This window comes from Hemitrygon akajei, chromosome 11 (assembly GCF_048418815.1).
Source record: "Hemitrygon akajei chromosome 11, sHemAka1.3, whole genome shotgun sequence".
Taxonomy (NCBI): domain Eukaryota; kingdom Metazoa; phylum Chordata; class Chondrichthyes; order Myliobatiformes; family Dasyatidae; genus Hemitrygon; species Hemitrygon akajei.
In genome coordinates this window covers 170,149,517-170,164,338 of record NC_133134.1, presented here as the reverse complement: position 1 = coordinate 170,164,338, position 14,822 = coordinate 170,149,517, and positions in this window count along the sequence as shown.

Below are 14,822 nucleotides of genomic sequence, written 5' to 3'. Positions count from 1 at the left end.
CTCTGATTGCCGCCAAAATTCAAAGTAAACTTACTACCAAAGTACAGGTGTGTCACCATGGGCAATCCCAAGATAGGCTTTCCTGCAGACACACTGAGTAAATGCGTGACAGTATGATAACAATAATAGAATCACTGAAAGTCCGAACCAACTTGGTGTTCAACCAGCATGAAAAAGACAACAAACTCCGCAAAATAAAAATAAATAAATAAGCAATAAATATCGAGAACATGAGATCAAGTGTCCTTGGATGTGGGAACATTTCAGTGATGGGGCAAGCGAAGTTATCCCCTTTGGTTCGAGAGCCTGATGGCTGAGGGGATAATAACTGTTCTTGAACCTGACAGTGTGAGTTCTGAGGCTCCTGTACCTTCCTCCTGATGGCAGCAGCAAGAAGAGAGCCTGGTCTGGGTGGTGGGAGTCCCTGATGCTGTTTTCCTGAGACAGTGTTTTGAGTAGATCCAGCCATCATATGCCCAGTCTCTCTTGCTATTGCTTCTTCTTCACCCTTCACCTCTTCCACCTTTCACCTGCCAGCTTCTTACTTCACCCCCTCCCTCACCCACCCACCTCACCCCTCACCCAGTCTTACCTATCACCTGCCAGCTTGTAGCTCCTTCTCCTCCCCCGATCTTCTAATTCTGGTGTCTCCCCTCTTCCTTTCCAGTCCTGTAGACTCACAGAACACTAAGGCACAGAAATCATTATTCTGCCGAGCCCTACCAACCTGATGAAAAGCCTGGGCCCGGAGCAGTCTCCTCATTACCCATTTCTGGAGATGCTGCCTGATCTGGGGAGTCCCTCCATCATTTTGTGTGTGTCACTCTGGATTTCCAGCACTGTGTTATGCCACTCCTCCACTCAACTGCCTGAGCTGGATCCAACCATTCAGCCATCACCTGCTCCTATTCTCTATCCTCTCATAGTCCACACAGCAAAAGGAACTCACAGCTGGCAGGAGTAAATGTAAAGCAAGTCCAATATCGTCCGGGGCTTCCATTGTGTTCATTGTCGTCTTCAGCCTGGATAAACACTTTACGGACAGAACCTCCAGGACTGAGCAAACCCTTGAGACCCAGCAAAGACCATCCCTCCTAACAGAGCAATCCAACTTCCATTTCCGCAGCCTTTTTTCGTTCACAAAGGGTTCTGAATGATCTTATCGACTGGCCCAGAGTCAGCAGTGAAAGACTAAATAAAGAGCAGCAAGCTGAAATCGTTGCTAAGTTTTGATTCTGATGGAGTGTTAAATAATGCTTCTGCAGATTCCAAACCACGTGTCGCCATCTGTACAGTACAGAGCGGAGGAGTGTGGGGGAGTGTGCACAGGAGCAGGCCCTTTGGCCCATCGTGTCAGCCTGACCCATGATAGCAATCTAAACCAATCCCATCTACCTGTACATGATCCGGATCCCCCCCCCCCCCCAACAATTCACTGTTTATGTGCCTGTCCACATATGTCTTAAACATTCTTACACAAGAGATTCTCAGATGCTGGAAATCCAAAGCAACACACACAAAATGCTAGACGAACTCAGCAGGTCAGGCAGCATCCGTTGAGAGGAGTAAACAGTCGACGTTTCGGGCCAAGACTTTTCAACTGGTTGTTCTAAACTTTGCTGTTGTTACTGCCTGTGCCATCTCCTATGGAAGCTCATTCCAGGTACCTACCACTCTCTCTATGACAAAGCATATCTTGTAAATATCCTTTAAGCTCTCTCCATCCCACCTTAGCCCTATGCACTCTAGTATTTGGCATTTACCTGGGAAAAAGATTCTGCCTGCCTGCTCTATTTGTGCCTTATCAGGTTGCCCGTCAGCCTCTGATGCTCTGGAGAAAACAACCCCGTGTGTCCATCTTCTCATAGCTAATACTTTTCATTCCAGGCAACATTCCGGCAGAGACAGCAGATGCTGAAGTCCAAGGCTGGGGGATCTCAGTGAGTCAGGCCGCAGCTGTTGGGCGGGAAGGAACCGATGGAAGTGTCTCAACCCAAGGCGACAGTGGCCCACTTCCCTCTACGGACAGTGCAAAACAAGGTAGTGTTCACGGGTCCATTCCAAACTCTGATGGTGGAGGGGAAGAAGCTGTCGAGTGTGTGTCTCCTGTGCTTCCTTCTCGACGGCAGCAGTGAGGCGAGGGCATGTCATGTGTGATGGGGGTCCTTCCCGATTGATGCCTCCTTTTTGAGTCATCACTCCTTGAAGATGCCCGGGGGTGATATGGAGGTTAGTGCCCACGGTGGAGCCAAATGAGTTCACAACTTTCTTTTGATCATGTGCGGTAGCCACCACCAACAACCCCCCACCCCCACCTATCCACCATTCCAGACGGTGATGCAGTCAGTTAGAATGCCCTCCATGCTGAAATATAGCCGCTGCTGTACCTTCTCCGTAACTGCATCGACATGGTGGGCCCAGGATTGATCCTCAGAGATGTTGAAACCCAGGAACTGGTTCTGCCTCATCGAGGTAGATCTAGAAAAAGGAAAAGAAGTTGCCGCTGGGGCCAAGTACAGATCTGTAGTTACATGCCTGGTTACTGCTGGGCTAATGTTTCATAATGACGATCCAAAATGATTCAAACGAAAGATCATCTAACTGAAGCAATTTGGGATTTTGCTCCGCTTGGTGAACATTTCCAGAACTCCCTGTTATATTCCAGGTTTCCAGAATTTTGTGGGGTTTTTTTTGTTTGAAAACCTGCTGAATTTCAAAGCAGATCGGAATAATTTGTTGATGAGCTCCAGTTGTTGTTGAGTTCCAAGGGAGATTAGGTCTACTTTTGGCTGGATGGCAGAGTGGCTGCTGTTGACTTCCAAAGACTAGCTGGAATAGGTATAGTCTGGTTGGATTCCAGGATAGACCAGGTCCAGGTGTTTCTGGATTCCAGAACAGCATTGGTCCAGCTGTTCTTGGATTTCAGGGTAGCATAGGTCAAGATGTCCATGGTTTCCAGGATAACATAGGTCCAGATGTTTTTGAACTTCAGGGTAGCATACAGTAGGTCCAGGTGTTTTTGAATTGCAGGGTAAGCCATGCGTGTTGGAGTCCAGAGTACCTCATGTCCAGTTGCTTATGTATGAAGCAGACCACACCTGGGTTTTGCTGGTTCCATGGTACTCCATCCAGTTCTGTTGGGCTCCTGATTAATCCCAATTGAATCTCCAGTTGTTGAAGTCTGCTCCTGACTAATTAGGGGGCTTCGAGCAGCAACTGAAGGGATGAATCAATGAGTGAATTTTGTTTCGTTGTTCAGCACGCCTCGATATCTGGGGACTTTAATACATTCCCAGAACTATCAAACCCTTGCATTAATGAACAACAAGCCATTTCACAGAGGGGCTTAGTCTTACTAATTTTCTTCCACAAAGGAGAGATCAGCTTATCCAATATTTGAATTATTCCCTTAGATGAAAAGCAATGGAAGCTTCTCTTTCTAAATTACATTACAACTTCAAATTATCCTTTAATACAAATTAATTCAAATTACCAAAAGTACATTGAGAAGACATAAGGTTAAGAGAGCCATTTTTTATCTGCAGCCTGAAAATAAAACGTCATGATTTTGCAAATCTCAGCTTACAAAATATAAAATTATAAAATGTTTACGATGGCATTACGTTTTTGTTTTAACCTACAGGACTTTCTAAAAGGTCTTGCAGCCTAAAGTGAGGCCATGCCGGTGGAACACAGAACCGGAGCAAAACCCTGTTGTTTATTTCTCTTTAACTTCGATTGAGCTTGCGGAATCTGTTTGTGTAATCTCTCACTACAAGGTCACCTCAAGCTATCTCTGGATGGTCACAGAATTATTAAATTGGAAGAATTCCAACATATTCAATGTTCATTTACAGTGAGTCCTACCACAACATGAAATCTGGTTTCATCAGGAATTCACTGGTGAAACTTGAAAAAATTAATTGGTTTTAAAACAAATGTTGCAGTTACAGGGAGACTGGAATCAAACTGATAGCAGAGCACATTGGCAAAGAGTCAGGAGAATTTGTTCAACGGCAGTCAGGGGATTGTGGTGGGGAAGAAGCCAATTATGAGTCCGGTTCATGGGGGGAGGGGAAGATTCGAAACTGGGTTGTTTGTTATACTATCAGGGCGAACCCACACCTGGATCAGACAACATCTCAAAAGGGAATCAAAAGTTCTTAAAATGGAATCAAGGATCAGCTTGATTCACCATGCACATTCACATGTATTTGGAATTTGCTGTAGTCCGTCAGCAAGACGACAACATTCAAGGGGTGCAGCGGTTTGCTTGACGCTATTTCAGCTCATGGCTGTCGGAGTTCAGAGTGCAATTTCAGTGTCCTTTATTTGTTCGTTTGTCCTTCCTGTGATCATGTGGGTTTCCTCCGGGTGCTCTGGTTTCCTCTCACAGTCCAAAGACGTACTGGTTAGTAGGTTAATTGGTCATTGTAAATTATCCTGTGATTGGGCTAGGGTTAAATCGATGGGTTGATGGCAGTGCGGCTCGCTGTGACTGAAGGGACTGTTCCACATCGCAGCTCTAAAATAAAATGAAAAATAAAATTAGCAAGAATGAAGAATTATAAAAATAAAGTTAGAAGTACAGATAAGGAATAAAATATGCATAAATACATAAATACGAGCATTACTTACACTGTGAACAGCATTATCCAAAAATAAAAACATTCAACAATTATAAAGAATAAAGAATTATATAATAATAAAGTTAGAGATTAAATACAGATGTGGATAAAATGTGCAAAAATACATAACGAGCAGCATGTATTTACAATGTAAACAGTATCATCAAAATATAAAATTATAAAATGTTTACGATGCAGTGGTAGGGTAATAGATAGAGGGGGTGGGGGGCTAATTTAGAATGGTTGATCAGATTAACTGTCTGGGGGAAGAAACTTTTAAGATGGCATTACGTTTTTGTTTTAACAATCCTACAGGACTTTCTAAAAGGGACCTTTTGGAAAGGGGAGTTTGCAGGGTGGGTGATGTCTGCAATGATTTTTCCTGCTGGACACGCTCCAGTCCTTCAGTGATGGTAGATTGCATCGTAGAGAGCATCCTCACATCAACACTGTCTGGTTCGGTTTGGTAATCATTTAAAGCAGAAGAATCTTCGGGTACAATCTGATGCTGTGGCTAAGACGTACGGTCTTCATTAGTCAGGAGATTAAGCTCGATGAAACTCTGGTTAGACCACACTTGGAATATTGTGTTCAGTTCTAGTCACCTCATTAAAGGAAGGATGTGGAAGCTTTAGAGAAGGTACAGAGATGATTTACCAGGATGCTGCCTGGTTTAGAGAGCATGTCTTATGAGGAAAGGTTGAGTGAGCTACAGCTTTTCTGTTTGGTGTGAAGGAGGATGAGAGGTGATTTGATGGAGATGTATAAGGTGATGAGGAATAGATAGAGTGAGCGGCCATTGATATTTTCCCAGTTTGGAAATGGCTAATCCAAGGAGGCATAATCTTAACATGATTGGAGGAGAGTATGGAGGGGATGTCAAGGTAAGTTTTTTGATAGAGAAAGTGGTAGGTGCATGGAGTACCCTGCCAGGGAGAGAGCTGAGGCAAAATAGAGCCAGCGTAGATTTTTGGAAAGGGGTGTAGAAATGATTCACAAAAGCAGTTTGAGGGATTAGTCCTTAGGCTAAAGGTGGGTTTGTTCTTGTTGGAACAAGGAGAGGGGATATCTAAGAGAGGGATTTAATATTGGAAAAGGAATACAGAGTAAACAGTAATCGTTAGTTACCTTATCACAGGTACCAATGTACATTGAAAAGCCTTTGCCTGTGTGCCATCTGGATGGACCATTCCGTACGTAAGCACATCAAGGTAGTACAAAAGGACATCAGCATGCAGAATAAAGTGTTACAGATCTAGAGGAAGTGCAGTGCAGGCAGACAATAAGGTGCACAGGCCATGCCATGACAAAGTAGATTGTGAATATCAGAGTCCATCTTCATCATATAAGAGTCTTATAACAGTGAGGTAGTGTCAGGAAATGTAGAGAAGGCTTGACCCAAAAGCAAAGCACCAGAGACAATTCAGTGAGCAGCAATAAGTTTAATAATAAACTGCAAAATAACAAGCCACACGGAGCCACGAAACAAGAGAACAGATACTTAACATGACAAGCAACAAGATAACAGAAACCCAGGTTGAGGCTGGCTGGTTCAGTGAGGGGTGCTACACTGCCTGCTGTTCCATACCCAGACCATGGCTGCCCTTCTCCTACCTGCGGACAGGCAGAGGCTAAAAGGCAAAGCTTCGGAGTTCCCACAACAAAGAGGCGGTCGCGGGACGCAGAGGAGTGGCTACAGGATTGCTGCAGGGCGATGGCCTGGGCTGTGTCCCAGGACTCATCAGACTGTATGATTACACCTCAGCTGTCACCGACTTTATAAAAATATTTGCAGGCAAGTGTGCCCCCCACAACCCAGGCCAGGCTCTCTTCGTGCTGCTGCCACCAGGAAGAAGGTACAGGAGCCTCGGGACTCACAGCACCAGGTTCAGGAACAGTTATTAACCCTCAACAATCAGGCTCTTCACTCACCCTGTCACTGAACTGTTGCCACTACCTATGGACTCACTTTCAAGGACTCTTCATCTCATGTTCTCAATATTTATTGCACATTTATTTATTATTTATATATATACTTTTATTCTTTCTTTTTGTACTTGCACAGTTTGTTGTCTTTTGCACACTGGTTGTCTGCCCTGTTGCCACAGTCTTTCATCGATTCTGTTATGGTTATTGGATTTATTGAGGATGCCCACAAGAAAATCAATCCCAGGATTGTATATCATGACATATATGTGCTTTGATAATAAATTTACTTTGAACTTTGAGAGTTGGATTTAGATCGGCTGCAGGTGATGAGTTGAAATGAGTGGCAGGTGGGTCCTGTCAGCTGGGTGGAGATTGTTTGTGCTGGCCTGGCAGAATGAAGCTGTCCTTAAAGCAGCCAGTGCACGTTCTCGGGCATTTGTGCCTTCTTCCTGGAAAAGAGGGAGAAAAAGTGAGCAACTCTCACTGGAAGAGGGGTTCAAGAACCAAAAGTGATGGGAGGAGATATCTTACATGCAAGACTGAGAGAGCACTGTTAGAGAGAGAACTGGGCCAGATTCAGTTATAAACTTTGATAGGAAGCTGGGAAAGTGGATTTGCAGTGTCTGGGAAGAACCCAGGGAGGAGAGTGCTCCTGCAAAGAACCAGTACAGAATAAATGGGCCAAAGGGTCTGTAGCCATACTGCATCAATTCTGGGATTCTGTTAAGAAATAATCTCATCCATTACCTTTTTGACAGTGTGGAACACACTGCAGCAAATGGGCGAGTTTATAAAGGCTCAGTATACCCATGCTACAGTGCAGGCTTTCCAAGTCATGCAATAACTGTGTCATAAAGGCAATTTATTTTTACAAAATGCTTGCTTCCAGGTTTGTGCTGAGTAAGCTGATAATAATCGGGGAGTGCCAATTGGCTTCAGCTTCACAGACAGACTCACTGCTGGTAATCAGTCAGCACAAACCCTGCTTTCAACTGATTGTGTGGGTTAAGCTGCAATTTCTGTAGGCAACACTCAGGAGGTAGCAGTGTCAGGAACTGTAGAGGAGACTCGACCCAAACATAGAACAGCAGAGACGGTTCAGCTGTAAGCGATAACTTTAATAATAAACTGCAAAATAACAACCACGAGGGACCACAAAACAGAAGAGGACAGACACTTAACACAACAAGGTAACTGAAAGCTAGCAGCAACTGACTGGTTCGAATGACTGAACAAGGGTTATGAGTGAGAGCGGGTTTAATAGGCTGCAGGTGATGGGTTGGAGACAAGTGGCAGGTGACTCCTGTCAGCTGAGTGGACACAGGCAGGAGCTTCCAAGTTCAGGCCTGACAAGCAGTGAGCAACAAGTGAAGCAGGGAGAAGGAGAAAGTCAACAAGAAAGTTGTTTTGTCTAAAAGGAGCGCTGTCTCAGGACAGCAGCATCCAGGCCATGCTCTCTACTTGCAGGATGAAGGTACAGAGGCTTTAGCTCCTATGCCACCGGTTCAGAAACAATTATCACCCCTTAACCATCAGGCTCGTGAACCAGACTTCACTTCACTCGCCCCATCTCTGAACTGTTCCCACAAACTATGGACTCACTTTCAAGGACTCTTCATCTCAAGTCTTCTATACCATTTATTTATTTATTTATCTATCTATCTATCGATCTATTTATTAATTAATTATTTCATTTGTTTCTTCTTTCTTTTTTGTACTGTATTTGCAAAGGCCATTACCTGTTGCACACTGTTTTTTGTCCATCTTGTTGAATGATTCTTCACTGATTCTATTGCATTTCTTTGTGAATGCCCACAAGAAAATGAATCCCAGGGTTGTGTATGGTGACAGATTCAATACGTATTTTGATGATAAACTTACTTTGAGGCAGGAAGGGAAAAGGGGAAGAGGAAATTGGGAGAACACACATCAGTCCTTGTCAAGGAGTCAGGGGTAGAAAGGGTGAGCAGCTTCAGGTCCCTGGGTGTCAGCATCTCAGAATATCTATCCTGGGGCCAACACGTCGATGCAACTATGAAGAAGGAACGCCAGCGGCTATATCTCATTAGGAGTTTGAGGAGATTTGGTATGTCACCAAAGACTCTGGCAAATTTCCACCGATATACTGTGGAGAGCATTCTAACTGGTTGCATCGCTGTCTGCTGTGGAGAGGCCACTGCACAGGATCAGAAAAAGCTGCAGGAAATTGTAAACACAGACAGCTCCATCATGGGTGCGAGCCTCCCCACCATCAAGAACATCATCAAAAGACATTGCCTCAAGAAAGAGACTTCTACCATGAAGGACCCTCACCATCCAGGACATGCCCACTTCTCATTGCCCACATATTTAATTATTTATTGAGATCCCGAGCGGGAACAGACCCCTCTGCCCTTTGAGCCACGGCACCCAGCAGTTCCCTTATTTAACAGGACAGCTTACAGTGACTAATTAACCTACAGCTTTGGACAGTGGGAGCACCTGAAGGAAGCCAACGTGGTCACGGGGAGAACATGCAAACTCCTCATAGGCAGCAGCAGGAATTGAGCCCTGGTCTGTGGCCTCTGAACCCATAAACATTATTTCACTATCTTTGTATTCTTTTTGCAGTACATATTTATTTTTATATATTCTTATTGTAATTTATAGAAAGACTTATGTATTACGCACAGAACAACACATTTGTCAGTGATGATAGACCTGATTCTGATGTTGGTTGCTAATGTCTGAGGAATATTCTATTTCTAGCACTTGCAATATATGCCAGGAAATCAGGGAACCATTCTCTGTTTTGACATTTTGCCTTTTACAATCCTGGCTATCCCTCCATCACTCTTCGCCCTCCCACCCCCCCCCACCCCCCATCCACCCTGGCTCCCACTCACACACTCCTCCGATGACTCCAGTTGCCCAGGTGAAGATCGGCATGTCCAGCACCACTTGCACCTTCAGGACGAAGCTTGTCAAGTTCAAATGTGGACACTGTTTTTCCCTCTCTGCAGATGCTGCCCGAACTGCTGTATGTTTCTGGAGTTCTCAGTCACTATTCCAGATTTCCAAGGCTCTGGTTTGCCTTTCAGTTAACATGTTTGTCTTTCTGTGCCTCCGATGCTGCTCTACCATCTCTACAATCCTGGATCCTCCAATCCCTTTCATTCCTATGATGTGCTTATAGCTGTTATGGCCCCTGACACTAGAATTCCCTCCCAAACTTCACCTCTTCCTCCTCTCACCTTGGACCAATATTTAACTCACATCCCAAATCTCTCGTAAATGTTGTATAACACATTTCTGAGGCCTAATCTGGAGTATTGCGTGCAGCTTTGGTCCCCTACCTACAAGAATGATATCAATAAGACTGAAAGAATGCAGAGAAAATTTACAAGGATGTTGCTGGGATTTGAGCACTGGAGTTAAAGGGAGGGGTTGGATAGATTAGCAGTTTATTACGTGGAGTGTAAGAGAGTGAGGGGAGATTTGATAGAGGTATACATAGGGGATAAGTGCAAGCAGTCTTGTTCCACTGAGGTTGTGTGGGACTAGAACTACAGGTCATGAGCTAAGGGTGAGAAGTGAAATACTTAAGGCAGGGATTCCCAATCATTTTTATGACAATGAGCCTTACAGTAAACTGAAAGTCTACGGACTTCAGCTTGAGAACCCTTGATTGAAGAGAACCTGAGCATGAATTTCTTCATTGGGTACAAATAATGTGCAGTGTGTGTACGAATAATTTGCAGTGTGGGTACAAATAATGTGCGGTGTGGGTACAAATAATGTTCAGTGTGGGTACAAATAATGTGTAGTGTGGGTACAAATAATGTTCAGTGTGTGTACGAATAATGTGCAGTGTGGGTACAAATAATCTGCAGTACGGGTAAAAAATGTGCAGTGTGGGTAGACAAGTAATGTGTAGTATAGGTAAAAATAATGTACAGAATGGTAACAAATAAAATGCAGTGTGGGTACAAATAATGTGCAGTGTGGGTACAAATAATGTGTAGTGTGGGTACAAATAATGTGCAGTGTGGGTACAAATAATGTGGTGTGTGGGTACAAATAATGTGCAGTTTGGGTAGACAAGTAATGTGTAGTATGGGTAAAAATAATGTACAGAATGGGTACAAATAAAATGCAGTGTGGGTACAAATAATGTGCGGTATGGGTACAAATGATGTGCAGTGTGGGTACAAATAATGTGCAGTGTGGGTACAAATAATGTGCAGTCTGGGTACAAATAATGTGCAGTCTGGGTAGAAATAATGTGCAGTCTGGGTACAAATAATTTGCAGAACGGGTACAAATAATGTGTACTGAGGGTAAAATTAATGTGCAGTACGGGAAGAAATAATGTGCAGTGTGGGTACAAATAATGTGCAGTAAGGGTACAAATATTCTGCCGTACGAGTACAAATACTGTATAGTGTGGGTACAAATAAAGTGCAGTGTGGGTACAAATATTCTGCCGTACGAGTACAAATACTGTATAGTGTGGTTACAAATAATGTGTAGTGTGGGTACAAATAATGAGCAGTCTGGGTACAAATAATTTGCAATACGGGTACAAATAATGTGTACTGTGGGTAAAATTAATGTGCAGTACGGGAAGAAATAATGTGCAGTGTGGGAACAAATAATGTGCAGTATGGGTACAAATATTCTGCCGTGCGAGTACAAATACTGTATAGTGTGGGTACAAATCATGTGTACTGTGGGTAAAATTAATGTGCAGTACGGGAAGAAATAATGTGCAGTGTGGGTACAAATAATGTACAGTGTGGGAAGACAAATAATGTGCAGTGCGGGTGCGAATAATGTGCAGTACAGGGACAAATACTGTGTAGTCTGGGTACAAATAATGTGCAGTGTGGGTACAAATAATATGCAGCGTGGGTACAAATAATGTGCAGTATGGGCACAAATAATGTACAGTGTGGGTAGACAAATAATGTGCAGTGTGGGTATAAATAATGTGCAATATGGGGTAAAATAATGTGCAGTGTGGGTAGACAAATAATTTGCAGTGTGGGTACAAGTAATGTGCAGTGTGGGTAGAAATAATGTGCGGTACGGGTACAAATAATGTGCAGTGTGGGAACAAATAATGTGCAATGTGGGTATATATATTGTGTAGAGTGCGGAAAATTAATGTGCAGTACGGGTACAAATAATGTGCAGTTTGGGTACAAATAATGTGCAGTATGGGTATAAATAATTTGCAATACGGGTACAAATAATGTGTACTGTGGGTAAAATTAATGTGCAGTACGGGAAGAAATAATGTGCAGTTTGGGTACAAATAATGTGCAGAATGGGTATAAATAATGTGCAGTGCAGGTGCAGATAATGTACAGTGTGGGCACAAACAATGTGCAGTACGGGAAGAAATAATGTGCAGTTTGGGTACAAATAATGTGCAGTGTGGGCACAAACAATGTGCAGTACGGGAAGAAATAATGTGCAGTTTGGGTACAAATAATGTGCAGTGTGGGAAGACAAATAATGTGCAGTGTGGGAAGACAAATAATGTGCAGTGCGGGCACAAATAATGTGCAGTGTAGGCACAAATAATGTGCAGTGCAGGTGCAGATAATGTACAGTGTGGGCACAAACAATGTGCAGTACAGGGACAAATACTGTGTAGTCTGGGTACAAATAATGTGCAGAGTGGGTACAAATAATGTGCAGTGTGGGTACAAATAATATGCAGTGTGGGTACAAATAATGTGCAGTACGGGTACAAATAATGTGCAGTGTGGGTACAAATAACGTGCAGTGTAGGCACAAATAATGTGCAGTGTAGGCACAAATAATGTGCAGTGTGGGTACAAATAACGTGCAGTGTAGGCACAAATAATGTGCAGTGTGGGTACAAATAACGTGCAGTGTAGGCACAAATAATGTGCAGTGCGGATGCAAATAATGTACAGTGTGGGCACAAACACAGTATGTACACAAAATGTACACAGTGCAGTACAGGTACAAATAATATGCTGTGCGGGTACAAATAATGTGCAGTGTGGGTACAAATAATGTGCAGTACAGGTACTTTGTGATATGGTGCAACTCAAACTACCTGCGTCTCAATATCACCAAGACCAAGGAGATGGTGGTGGACTTTAGGAGATCTAGGCCTCATATGGAGCCAGTGATCATTAATGGAGAATGTGTGGAGCAGGTTAAGACCTACAAGTATCTGGGAGTACAGTTAGACGAGAAGCTAGACTGGACTGCCAACACAGATGCCTTGTGCAGGAAGGCACAGAGTCGACTGTACTTCCTAAGAAGGTTGGCGTCATTCAATGTCTGTAGTGAGATGCTGAAGATGTTCTATAGGTCAGTTGTGGAGAGCGCCCTCTTCTTTGTGGTGGCGTGTTGGGGAAGAAGCATTAAGAAGAGGGACACCTCACGTCTTAATAAGCTGGTAAGGAAGGCGGGCTCTGTCGTGGGCAAAGTACTGGAGAGTTTAACATCGGTAGCTGAGCGAAGGGCGCTGAGTAGGCTACGGTCAATTATGGATAACTCTGAACATCCTCTACATAGCACCATCCAGAGACAGAGAAGCAGTTTCAGCGACAGGTTACTATCGATGCAATGCTCCTCAGATAGGATGAAGAGGTCAATACTCCCCAATGCCATTAGGCTTTACAATTCTACTGCCAGGACTTAAGAAATTTTTAAAAGCTATTATTAATGCTTTTTGAGATGGTGATTTAGATGCATATCATATTTTTTTTTACTGAGTTAAGTATTGTATGTAATTAGTTTTGCTAGAACAAGTGTATGGGACATTGGAAAAAAAAGTTGAATTTCCCCATGGGGATGAATAAAGTATCTATCTATCTATCTATCTATCTATCTATCTATCTATCAAATAATGTGCAGTGCGGGCACAAATAATGTGCAGTGTAGGCACAAATAATGTGCAGTGCGGATGCAAATAATGTACAGTGTGGGCACAAATAATGTGCAGTACATGGACAAATACTGTGTAGTCTGGATACAAATAATGTGCAGTGTGGATAGACAAATAATGTGCAGAGTAGGTACAACTAATGTGCAGTGTAGGCACAAATAATGTGCAGTGCGGGTGCAGATAATGTACAGTGAGGGCACAAATAATGTGCAGTGTGGGTATAAATAATGTGCAGTACAGGGACAAATACTGTGTAGTCTGGGTACAAATAATGTGCAGAGTGGGTACAAATAATATGCAGAGTGGGTACAAATAAAATGCAGTGTGGGTACAAATAATGTGCAGTATGGGTATAACTAATGTGCAGTGTGGGTAGATAAATAAAGTGCAGTACGGGTACAAATAATGTGCAGTGTGGGTACAAGTAATGTGCAGTGTGGGTAGAAATAATGTGCGGTACGGGTTCAAACAATGTGCAGTGTGGGTACAAATAATATGCCGTACGCGTACAAATAATGTGCAGTGTGGGAACAAATAATGTGCAATGTGGGTATATATATTTTGTAGAGTGCGGAGAATTAATGTGCAGTACGGGTACAAATAATGTGTAGTGTGGGTAAAATTAATGTGCAGTACGGTTAGAAATAATGTGCAGTGTGGGTACAAATATTGTGCCGTAGGAGTACAAATAATGTGCAGTGTGGGTACAAATAATGTGCAGTATGGGTAGACAAATAATGTGCAGTGTAGGTAAAAATAATGTGCAATATGGGTTAAAATAATGTGCAGTGTGGGTACAAGTAATGTGCAGTGTGGGTACAAATAACGTGCAGTACGGGTACAAATAATGTGCAATATGGGTACGAATAATGTGCAGTGTGGGTAGACAAATAATGTGCAGTGTGGGTACAAATAATGTGCAGTGTGGGTAGACAAATAATGTGCAGTGTGGGTACAAATAATGTGCAGAATGGATACAAATAATGTGCAGTGCGGGCACAAATAATGTGCAGTGTGTGTAGACAAATAATGAGCAGTGTGGGTACAAACAATGTGCAGAATGGATACAAATAATGTGCAGTGCGGGCACAAATAATGTGCAGTACAGGTACAAATAATATGCTGTGCGGGTACAAATAATGTGCAGTGCGGGTGCAAGGTATGTACAGTGTGGGCACAAATAATGTGCAGTACAGGGACAAATACTGTGTAGTCTGCTTACAAATAATGTACAGTGTGGATAGACAAATAATGTGCAGAGTGGGTACAAATAATGTGCAGTGTGGGTACAAATAATGTGCAGTGTGAGTACAAATAATGTGCACTGTAGGCACAAATAATGTGCAGTG